Consider the following 10,370-nt stretch of genomic DNA (forward strand, 5'->3'; position numbering starts at 1 on the left):
TATTTAAATGTAGAAGTAGAAAACGGTTGAGAGGTTTTCCGACCGTTTTGATCCTCAGAAGTATTACCCGTACTATTGCCGGCTCCACAGCTTTCTAGTAGTAGGTAGGCAGATGATAGAAAAGAGTAGATAGATGATTAGATGAAAATTTTATTTATAGAAACTATATATTATGAGTATTGTAGAAACTATATATTATGAGTATAGTTTTTTTATATAAATAATATCTATATTAATTAGCAAGTATAGAAACTAGTATACCATAGTTTCATGATTAGTATGAGTTAGATGAGTTTTATACGGAGGTGAAGGGAAGAAAAAAGCGTTTGTAATCTTATAGCTAGCTTGTGCATAAGAACAAAAAATACTTTACGACAGAAGGAAGTGGGTTTACTGTTAAAAAAATATGAGTGGGCTGATTGATGGGCTGTAAATATACGTATTCCTGCTCTTAGGACATCCTCAACGATAGAGTCAACTTTCTAAATCATATGAACTCAAAAAAGATAAAAATGAAACAATATAATATACCAATATAGAAAATATATAAACATAGAGATAAATAAATCGTAAGAAAGTGTATATATATTAGTTTTTCATAAAAAACTAGTTTATCATTTTTTGAACTTTTTTATTAAATAAAATATTCTACTAGCCCGCTGTTTTTAAGAACGGTCCTTGCGGAACCGGCTCCTGCAAGCAAAACACCTGCACGAAAAACCGCAAAGCCAATCACAAGGCGTAGTCCCGCGAGATCCGTCAAGCAAGCACGCACTACTTCCAGGTCCACTTCCCAGGGAACTGCATCGGCATCGTCGCGGCCTCTCCTCTCCTCTCCTCTCCCGTTCCCCATCGCCAAATCCACGTGAACGCGAGAGCGCAGAGAGCACCACCGCCGCCGAGAGGATTGACCCAGCGGAGCAGACCCTCCAAAGTTCGGCGGCAATGGTGCTCTCTGACCGCTCCCGCGAGTCACTCCTACCGAGCTTCCTCTACTCCCCGGCGGCGGCGAGGTCGTTCGGAGGCGCCTCCCGCTTCCCCGCCGCGGCGGCCTCTGCCCCGAGTCTAGCAGGAGGTGCCCCGCTGCCGTTCACAATCCAGGCACCCAATGAGAAGATCGAGATGTATTCGCCAGCGTTCTACGCCGCCTGCACGGCCGGAGGCATTGCCAGCTGCGGGCTCACCCACATAGCCGTCACGCCGCTCGACCTCGTCAAGTGCAACATGCAGGTGAGTGGCTGGAGAGGTAGATCCGGCGATTGACTGGTGCCAGGGCTACTAATCGGGTGCGGTTTGATAGATCCAGTCGTGCTGATTGTCTGATTACGCTTTCTGTTGAACCATCATTCTCATAGCCGCTTCCTTTCTTTGTGTTGTCCAAGCAGGTGGTGTGTAGTTGTGTACTTGGCGTATGATTTACTGATGATAGGTTGTCAATGAGTGTATCATGGAGTATGTTATATATGTTTGATTATTCTTTAGCCATCTAATAGGGATGCTGTAACCTATCATTTACTATTAGAACTGTAGTTTAGTTGATGTTTGTGATCAAATTTTCTGTGCATTTTCACCTTTCTAGTGTCTAGTATCCAACTGGTTTCATAATAACAATATATCCTATGGGTTTACTTCCCGGATTGTTTTAGTGCAATTTGCACAGTTTTCTTAGCAAATGTGTTACGTCAGATTGTTATATGCGTGCTTCTGTAATTTATGTGCACTAGTTAGGTTGACATAAATCATTCGCTGTTATATGGATACATAAGTATATTTCCGCTGGTAACTATAGCTAGCTTAATAGGGCATGAGGTTTTTTACTTCAGCTTGTACCAAACTTTTATATGCTTTCTATAAAAGCAGAATTTTTACCTCTGTCAAAAAAAAAACTTTTGACTTTAGCATTTTGATAAACTTTTCAGATTGATCCGGCAAAATACAAGAGCATCACATCTGGTTTTGGAATACTGGCCAAGGAGCAAGGAGTGAGGGGCTTCTTCAGGGGGTGGGTGCCCACCCTGCTTGGTTACAGTGCTCAGGGAGCTTGCAAGTTTGGATTCTATGAATTCTTTAAGAAATACTACTCAGATATTGCTGGGCCTGAGTACGCTCAGAAATACAAGACCCTGATATACCTGGCTGGGTCGGCTTCTGCTGAGGTGATTGCTGATGTGGCTCTCTGCCCCTTTGAAGCCGAAGGTCCGTGTGCAGACACAACCTGGATTCGCTCGTGGTCTCAGTGATGGGCTCCCTAAGTTCATCAAATCTGAGGGTGCCCTGGGGTTAGGAACTAACCTTGTTTTTCTTTAATCCGAGTTAATTTATTCTGTCGGCACTAGTTTCTTTTGTGTTCCAACATTTTCTTGTCAAACCTGCAGGCTTTATAAGGGAATTGTCCCTCTCTGGGGTCGTCAGATTCCTTGTAAGTAAATCTGATCTGGATGGCTTATTTGTTTTGTTAAGATGTAATGCTTATATTTTCTCCATGTTGTATGTTTTGGGCCCTTTGGTGGTGTTTCATATTAATGGCTCTCCATGTTGGTTGTATTATTGTAATTTATTGGTCTTTGATTTGGTGACATTTGGTTGCTTGAAACTGTGCTTTTCCAAATCAAACCCTGTTGAAACCTACCCAACATATTTCTCTCAGTTAGCCTCATATGTTAGTCCCACGAGGCCACGAGTCTTGTGCCTTCCATTTTGAACTTTATGATGTACGAGTAACACAACTGCACTTCATAGTTCATGTTTTGTTATTCCTCTTTGATGACTTGGGTGAAAGTTCACCTCTATTTTGTATTTTTTTTCTTTATAATATATAAGGTTTCTTACCCTTTTGAATGGCCTTGATTTAAATTATGTTCACGGAGTTAAAATTCGTCTTGATAAGTTGTAGTGCTCTGATTTCGTTGAGTTTAAAACTGGCCATTTTTATTAATCTATTTTTTTGTTTCTTAATATAATGCAGCCAGCTCTCCTGTGTTTTTCGAGAAAAAAACCTGTTTCTGTTATAAAAGCAAATCGGAGCTAAACTGATTTTGATATATCATATATGCCTCTCAGCTTTGTTTGATATCCATTGTTCTTGAATTGAAGTAGCTGTGATTCACGGTTTCCATTGCCATTATTTTTGTGTGTGGAGCAATGATTATATCATTCTCCTGCCACAATGATTATATCATACAAGAAGGGATCGAGTTCGGAACGATGATATACGTGATAGATTAGGGGTAGCACCAATTGAAGAGAAGCTTGTCCAACACCGGTTGAGATGGTTTGGACATGTCTAACGGAGACCTCCAGAGGCACCGGTGCGTAGTGGAATCCTAAGTCAGGATAGTAACGTGAAGAGAGGCAGAGGAAGACCGAAGTTGACTTGGGTAGAGGCAATAAAAGGAGACTTGAAAGGATGGAATATACCCAAAGACTTAGCCTTAGATAGGAGTGCTTGGAAGACAGCTATTCACGTGCCTGAACATTGATTGCTTCTGCTGGGTTTCAACTCTAGCCTACCCCAACTTGTTTGGGACTTAAAGGCTTTGTTGTTGTTGTTGTTGTTATTGTCAGAGTTGTGATTTCTTCACATGCTGCTTCAACAAAGTAGGAAAGGATACTTTTTGTTCACTTTCAATATAAGAAAAAAGCTCTCCGTATATTACACATTGCGGAATTACTCGCCTTATAATATAGACATGCTCAACACATTAAATTTCTACGTTTTAAAGTGGTTTGTTTCTTGACTTATGGCAGAACTACAGATATGTGCTTCTGTTGTGGTTATTGGTTAACATAGAAACTTTGTTGATGTTTCTTGGTTTTGAATTTTAGGAGATCAAGTGCAGCATCTATTTTAAGACTACATCATTACTGCACTTCAACTTGATATTTGTGCCGGATACTTTGTGCTTCTGGTAGCTGTTAATTTATGTTTGACCTGATTCTATTCAGATACGATGATGAAGTTTGCTTCATTTGAGACCATTGTTGAACTTATCTACAAGCACGCTGTTCCTGTTCGAAAGTCACAGTGTAGCAAACCTTTCCAATTGGGTATCAGCTTTGCCGGTGGCTACATTGCTGGTGTTTTCTGTGCCATTGTTTCTCACCCTGCTGATAACTTGGTCTCTTTCCTGAACAATGCCAAGGGTGGTTGGTGATGTAAGCACTTTCTACCTGTCACCTGTCACCTATTTAAGATGTTTAATTCTCTTTCCAATTTGGCTTTGTTGTTCATTAGTCTATGAGGAATGAGGTAATGGTACATCAAACCATCCTATCCTACAAACCAAACAAAAAAAAAATGAGTGAGATGATGATGGAGTAAGCCACACCCTATTGATGTGCATCCTCGCACGACTTGATGGTGCAGAACTGCAGCCACGAACCTGCCCTTCTGCATTTTCCAATCTCGATCCCTGATGTCGCCATTGTCATTCCCCATCAAATATACTTGGGCACCCACAATAGGTTGTTAACCCACTCTATAAGATTCCATGTAGGAAAGAGAGTAGAGCAAAGAGGAGTTGTCGCTATCTTAGAGTTCTCGCTATCTATATGATTCCACATAGAAAAGAGAATAGGGCAGAGAGGAGTTGTAGCTATGGTGGGCCAGCAGTACTCGACAGTCACTAACCTGCCCTTCTCCATTTTCCAATCTAGATCCCTGATATCGCCATTGCCATTCCCTATCAAATACATTAGGGCACCCACAATAGGGTTGTTAACCCACTCTATAAGATTCCACGTAGGAAAGAGAATGGAGCAGAGAGGAGTTGTCGCTGTATGATTCCACATTTCCACGTAGGAAAGGAGTAGGGCAGAGAGGAGTTGTCTCTATGGCGGGCCAGAGCCGCTAGCATGCATCCTTGTGCTAAGTGAGCTCCGCCTTGTAAGCCAACACAGGAGGGCAGAAGACACAGAGGAAGGTAGAGGGTGAGATGGCACGGGCTCACGACTATCAGTGCGATGAGACAAGGCACACGGCGTGGCCACCCGCCCAAAAAGCCACCACAAGGCTCACATCCACCAAGGCGAGTCGTTGCTCGGCCACCACCGCATGTGAGGCGAGCAGTCGCTCTGCCACTGCCGCACCCTTAGCCGCGCCGACGGCGAGCGCTGCTTCGGCCTCAGCCATGCCCACGTCATGCCTAGGACCTTGACACGATGGGTCGTCTAGCACGACACGTAAGCACATCTACAATGCTACAATGCAATCTTTTAATATTTACTATACTACATCTTATCTAATTCTTAAATGAATTATGAAAATCATTTAAACTTATAAAAAATGGTACACACAACATATTTTTTTATGTCACAAGCGAATAAAGAAAACTAGCAAAGATATTTTAAGGTCTATATTTGGGCTTGCATGACATGGACGTGCCATGGACCATGCTTGGGCTGAAGCAAAGACTTCTCATGCCATATCGGTACAACCCGATGTGACTCTGTGCTAAGATGTCATGATCCGAAGCGGCATGAAGTATGAGATGGCCGTCTCGTGCCGGCATGACATGGCCAAGTCCCACCTCTAGTTTTGTCTAGACATATTTGTGATGACCTCTCATCACAGACGCATTTTGTCTAGACACGTCTATAATGAGTACTCATCACAGACGTGTATGATGTGACATCACAGACACAATCTCAAACACGTCCAATCCACGTTTGTGATGCGTGTAAATGCATATCAACATAGTGGTATGTGGTAAATAAGAGTAGGGTGTGTGTGTGCACATGTAGGTCTAGAGGTGAATGTGCGTGGATACATGTGCATTTGCATGTGATTCACAATATACACACACACACACACACCACATAAGCTCTCAATGAAAAACACTAATAAGCTATTTCCCTCGGCTCATGAAAAATGTTACATATAAATATATACCACAGAATAAGGTGATGAAAAAATATGCAAGATGCCTTTGTTTGACCCTTGCATCAGAACAAAATGATTACAAATAAACAAAACTATTAACAATAAATATTGCTCAAGTAGAAAAAACCCTAAAGGTGTAACAATAACAAAAATGAAACATCTAGCTATCAAGCTATTTACTCAGACTACCTTGCTATATATCAACTTCCTGATTTTCTATGTAAATACCTTGGATGAAGCTTTGGTATTGGAACTGACTTCGAACTCCAAGCTATTTAAACAGCTATACATCCAGACCTCACCAATACCAATTTTAATGTTTGAGGCTATTTGTTTACATCCAAACGCAATGTAAAAGTTACTACGAGATAAATCCTGCTAACAACTCATATTATCTGGAGTTTCTTTGGAACACAGAAATTTCATAATTATTATATAGGAATTTTACGAAAAACATAGAAAATAAGGAGGGGGGGGGGGGGGGGGGGGGGGGAGCTCGCATTCAAACGGGCCTCGCTGTCACTTGGACCAGCTCTCTATACTGTAGGACATAATTTTGCCTTCCAAGCTCGGGGCTCTTGTGTTCTTGCCCCTACTTTAATGTGCAATTGTGATTTTGCCATCGTTTTTCTAACTTTGTGATTTTGCCCTTCACTACAAGTAAGTCAATGCGATTTTGCCCCTAGTCAACGGTCAAAACAGGGGCAAATTCACAAAGACCAGGGGCAAAATCGTGTTGACTTGCTAGTAGTGAAGGGCAAAATCACAAAGTTAGAAAAACAAAGGTAAAATCACAATTACACTTCAAAATAAGGGGCAAGAACACCAAAAACCCTCCAAGTTCTGTACGCCGCACAGTACACCCCCCAATCTTTGTTGTTGCGTGTGCGTGCATGCCACTGCTATACCTAGGAGCACGGCTCCTCTCCCCGTCCTATTCCGCGGTAGACTAGGGGGAGGAACCATTGGGCGCCGGTCGGAACCAGGAAATTTCTATTTGCCCCGCGCGCGCGTTAGCCGCCGCAAAGAAGACAAGCAAGCATAGTGACAACTGATCGAGCGCACGAGACGTACTACGGCCCCGTTTGGCCGGGCTCCGGCTCCTGCACTGTAGGCGGGTGTCGGCCGCCCAGCGGCCGACAGGTGCCTACAGGAGCCGGAGCCGCAAAGCCAAATAAACGAGCTTCTCCGGCTCCGGTGGTGTCAGTGAGAGAGGAAAGGAGGAGAGAGAAAAACAGCTCTGGTGAACAGTAACCGGGTGTCGGCCACCCAGTGGCCGACAGGCCGGAGCCCGACCAAACGGGGCCGACGTTTTTGCCGGTTTCCTCAGCACCTGCTGCACCTGCGCGCACTAGTGCTTACACTGTTGCGCACGCGGGTAAGTAGCTTGGAAGCATGGGCAGCTTTGGTCCTTCCCAAACCCTGCATATCCTCCTGCATGTTTTGTTTTGCCTTGGTTGCCGTTGCCGGCCTCTAGACTAGTACTCCCTCCGTCCGGCGAGCAATGCAATTACACTACAGTGTCATAGTTTACTGATTATAGATAAAAAATATCAATATTTATGATATCAAATAAATATTATTAGATTAACTACGAAATATATTTTCATAATAAATTATTTTCGAACCATAAATGTGAATATTATTTACTTGAAATTTGGTGAAACGTGAACCACTTATGTTGGCACATAACTCGTAGTTGCATTTTTTTCTGGATGGAGGGAGTAGCTCTCTCCAGTAACCAATTGTGTGCGCCAAACATCGCCTGTTCCTGGCCATCTATGATATATCTACTAGCCACTGCTGCCCGCGCTTCGCTGCGGGTGATATGCTTGGTATAGGAAATCTTAGGAAATATGGCAATGGAATATCATATGTCTAATATGTTTTCGTATCGCGTTGCTACGAAAAGGCAGGTCTATTTGGTACATTAAATGTTGGAAAAATATGGGAAGGAAAGGTAACATGTCTTTTTTCATTACAGTGTTGTAAAGGAACATAGAAGTTGGTTGTCATTATATGATAACTATTTTAGGCCAGCAAATCAATGCCACGTTAGTGTAAAGAAGTGTTTAATGGAGTTGGGCTCAAGCAATTAACACACTTAGATTCAAAGCACAACATTGGGTGGGATTACATTATAGGTGGAAAGAGTAAGAACTACAACGCAGATACATCTCTTGATGCGAGGGTCTACAAAAGAGTGAATTATGATTCACTTTCCTTAGGCCAAAGCATTACAGTGTGTGGGATTACATTATACGCAGAAAGAGTAAGCACTACAATACGGGTACATATCCTCCTACGCGAAACAACTTTTAAGGGTTTAGCTTCGGACCTTATTAGCTTCATTCCATGAGGGGATGATGTGTCCACTTAGATCATGCTTCAAAGCTTGAAGAATCCTTTGGGAGGATGGCATGACAGCAGACACCATCCCTTGGCGGTGGCTATGTGAGTGGGAGGATTTATTCTCCATCAGCTGACCCTGTCATAGAAATTACATGGGGAGGTGTGTAACACCCTCAGGGTTACACTGTACAACTTTTTGCTAAAACACTGCATAAGCATCATACTTGTGTGTAAATGAGTGAAGTATAGAGTGTAAAGCAACGTACATAACTTCAAACGTTCGTCGGAAAAACGAAACAAATGTTACATTTCATGTCACGTTATATCGCTTAGGGTTCTAAGTGAATTTTTATTGAACGAAAATGCTATAGAACGCATATGTGAAACTTTGATAAAGTTCGTAGTATAAACTTTGTAGGTGACGGTGAAATACGAACGGTCGAGAACGGGATTCGCTAGCTAGTGTATCGAGTAGCTTGGAAGTCGCATTCGACGCGAAACCGTTTAGGACTTAGCCGAAATTTCCTAAGTCGGATAACGCATTGACGAAGCTAAGTTCGGCAATTTTTGTAGAACGATCGGGTTAGGTAGTGGTGTGGTTTTAGGGTTTCTTTTAGTAGCCTGATATACCGACTAGAGCGTAAAATAGGTGGTGTAGCTACTGGATCGTCGAGTTGGGTTTTTGGGCAGCTTTAAAAAGCGTGCAAGTCACTGTCCCAGCCGATTGCAGTGTCTGAGCACGATCACCACGCCGACACTCATCGTCGCCGCGTCTGCTGCCTAACACCCGAGCCACGCGTAGGCCAGCCCTGCCGCTGGCCCCACGCTGTAGGCCACGCTGTCGTTGCTGCGCCTGGGATGCCATGCACACACACGCATGCACCGCTGTCGGGCCTGCCTCTGGCCATCGTTGCCCGCAACGCTGTGGCTGGCCCTGCCACTAGCCTCTCACTATAGGCCAGGCCATCATTGCTGCGCCCTGGCACGCCACACACGTACATGCTCGCGCACAGCCGCGCGGACCCATACCGCCATGCCGCGCACTGGCCGCTTTGCCGCCTCGCGCTCGCACAACGGTGTCGTACGCGCGTATGAAAGGTCCTAATGGCTAGAGGGGGGTGAATAGCCTATTAAAAATTTCTACAACAACACTTAACAAACTGGTTACATAATTATGTGGCGAAGCAAGTGTTGCGCTAGCCTACTAAAATAGCAAGCCACCTACCACAATTCTAGTTTATATAGTTTCTATCCACACAAAAGCTATGACACTACACTAAGTTAATGTGCTCTCAAAGGCTAACTAAAGAGCCACACTAACCAAACTAACAACCTCTCACAACTAGCTACACTAAAGAGCTTGACAACTAGTTTGTGGTAAAGTAAAGAGAGTGAGCAATTTGTTTATACCGCCATGTCGAGGAAGGAGCCAATCAATCACAAGAATGAATACCAATGAAGACCAATCACCTCAGAATCAAATGATGAACACAATGATTTTTTACCGAGGTTCACTTGCTAGCCGGCAAGCTACTCCTCATTGTGGTGATTCACTCACTTGGAGGTTCACGCGCTAATTGGCTTCACACGCCAAACCCTCAATAGGGTGCCGTACAACCAACACAAGATGAGGATCACACAAGCCACGAGCAATCCACTAGAGTACCTTTGGCTCTCCGTCGGAGAAAGGTCAAAAACCCCTCACAAACACCACGATCGGAGCCGGAGACAATCACCACCCTCCGCTCAACGATCCTCGCTGCTTCAAGCCGTCTAGGTGGCGGCAACCACCAAGAGTAACAAGTGAATCCTGCAGCGAAACACGAACACCAAGTGCCTCTAGATGCAAACACTCAAGCAATGCACTTAGATTCTCTCCCAATCTCACAATGATGATGAATCAATGATGGAGATGAGTGGGAGGGCTTTGGCTAAGCTCACAAGGTTGCTATGTCAATGTAAATGGCCAAGAGAATGAGCTTGAGCCGGCCATGGGGCATAAATAGAAGCCCCCATAAAAATAGAGTCGTTGAGCCCCTTCACTAGGCACAACACGGGGTGACCGGACGCTCCGATCATATTGACCAGACGCTGGACCTCAGCGTCCGGTCACGTGATACATGCCACATGTCCCCTC

The 10,370-nt window shown here is 43.9% G+C and overlaps 1 pseudogene; it reads left to right on the forward strand.

Annotated features, from left to right (window-relative positions):
* Nucleotides 1-800: 800 nt before the first annotated feature.
* On the forward strand, nucleotides 801-4,213 carry LOC136528335 (mitochondrial phosphate carrier protein 3, mitochondrial-like; annotated as a pseudogene).
* Nucleotides 4,214-10,370: the final 6,157 nt, after the last annotated feature.

This window comes from Miscanthus floridulus, chromosome 19, assembly GCF_019320115.1.
Source record: "Miscanthus floridulus cultivar M001 chromosome 19, ASM1932011v1, whole genome shotgun sequence".
Lineage (NCBI taxonomy): Eukaryota > Viridiplantae > Streptophyta > Magnoliopsida > Poales > Poaceae > Miscanthus > Miscanthus floridulus.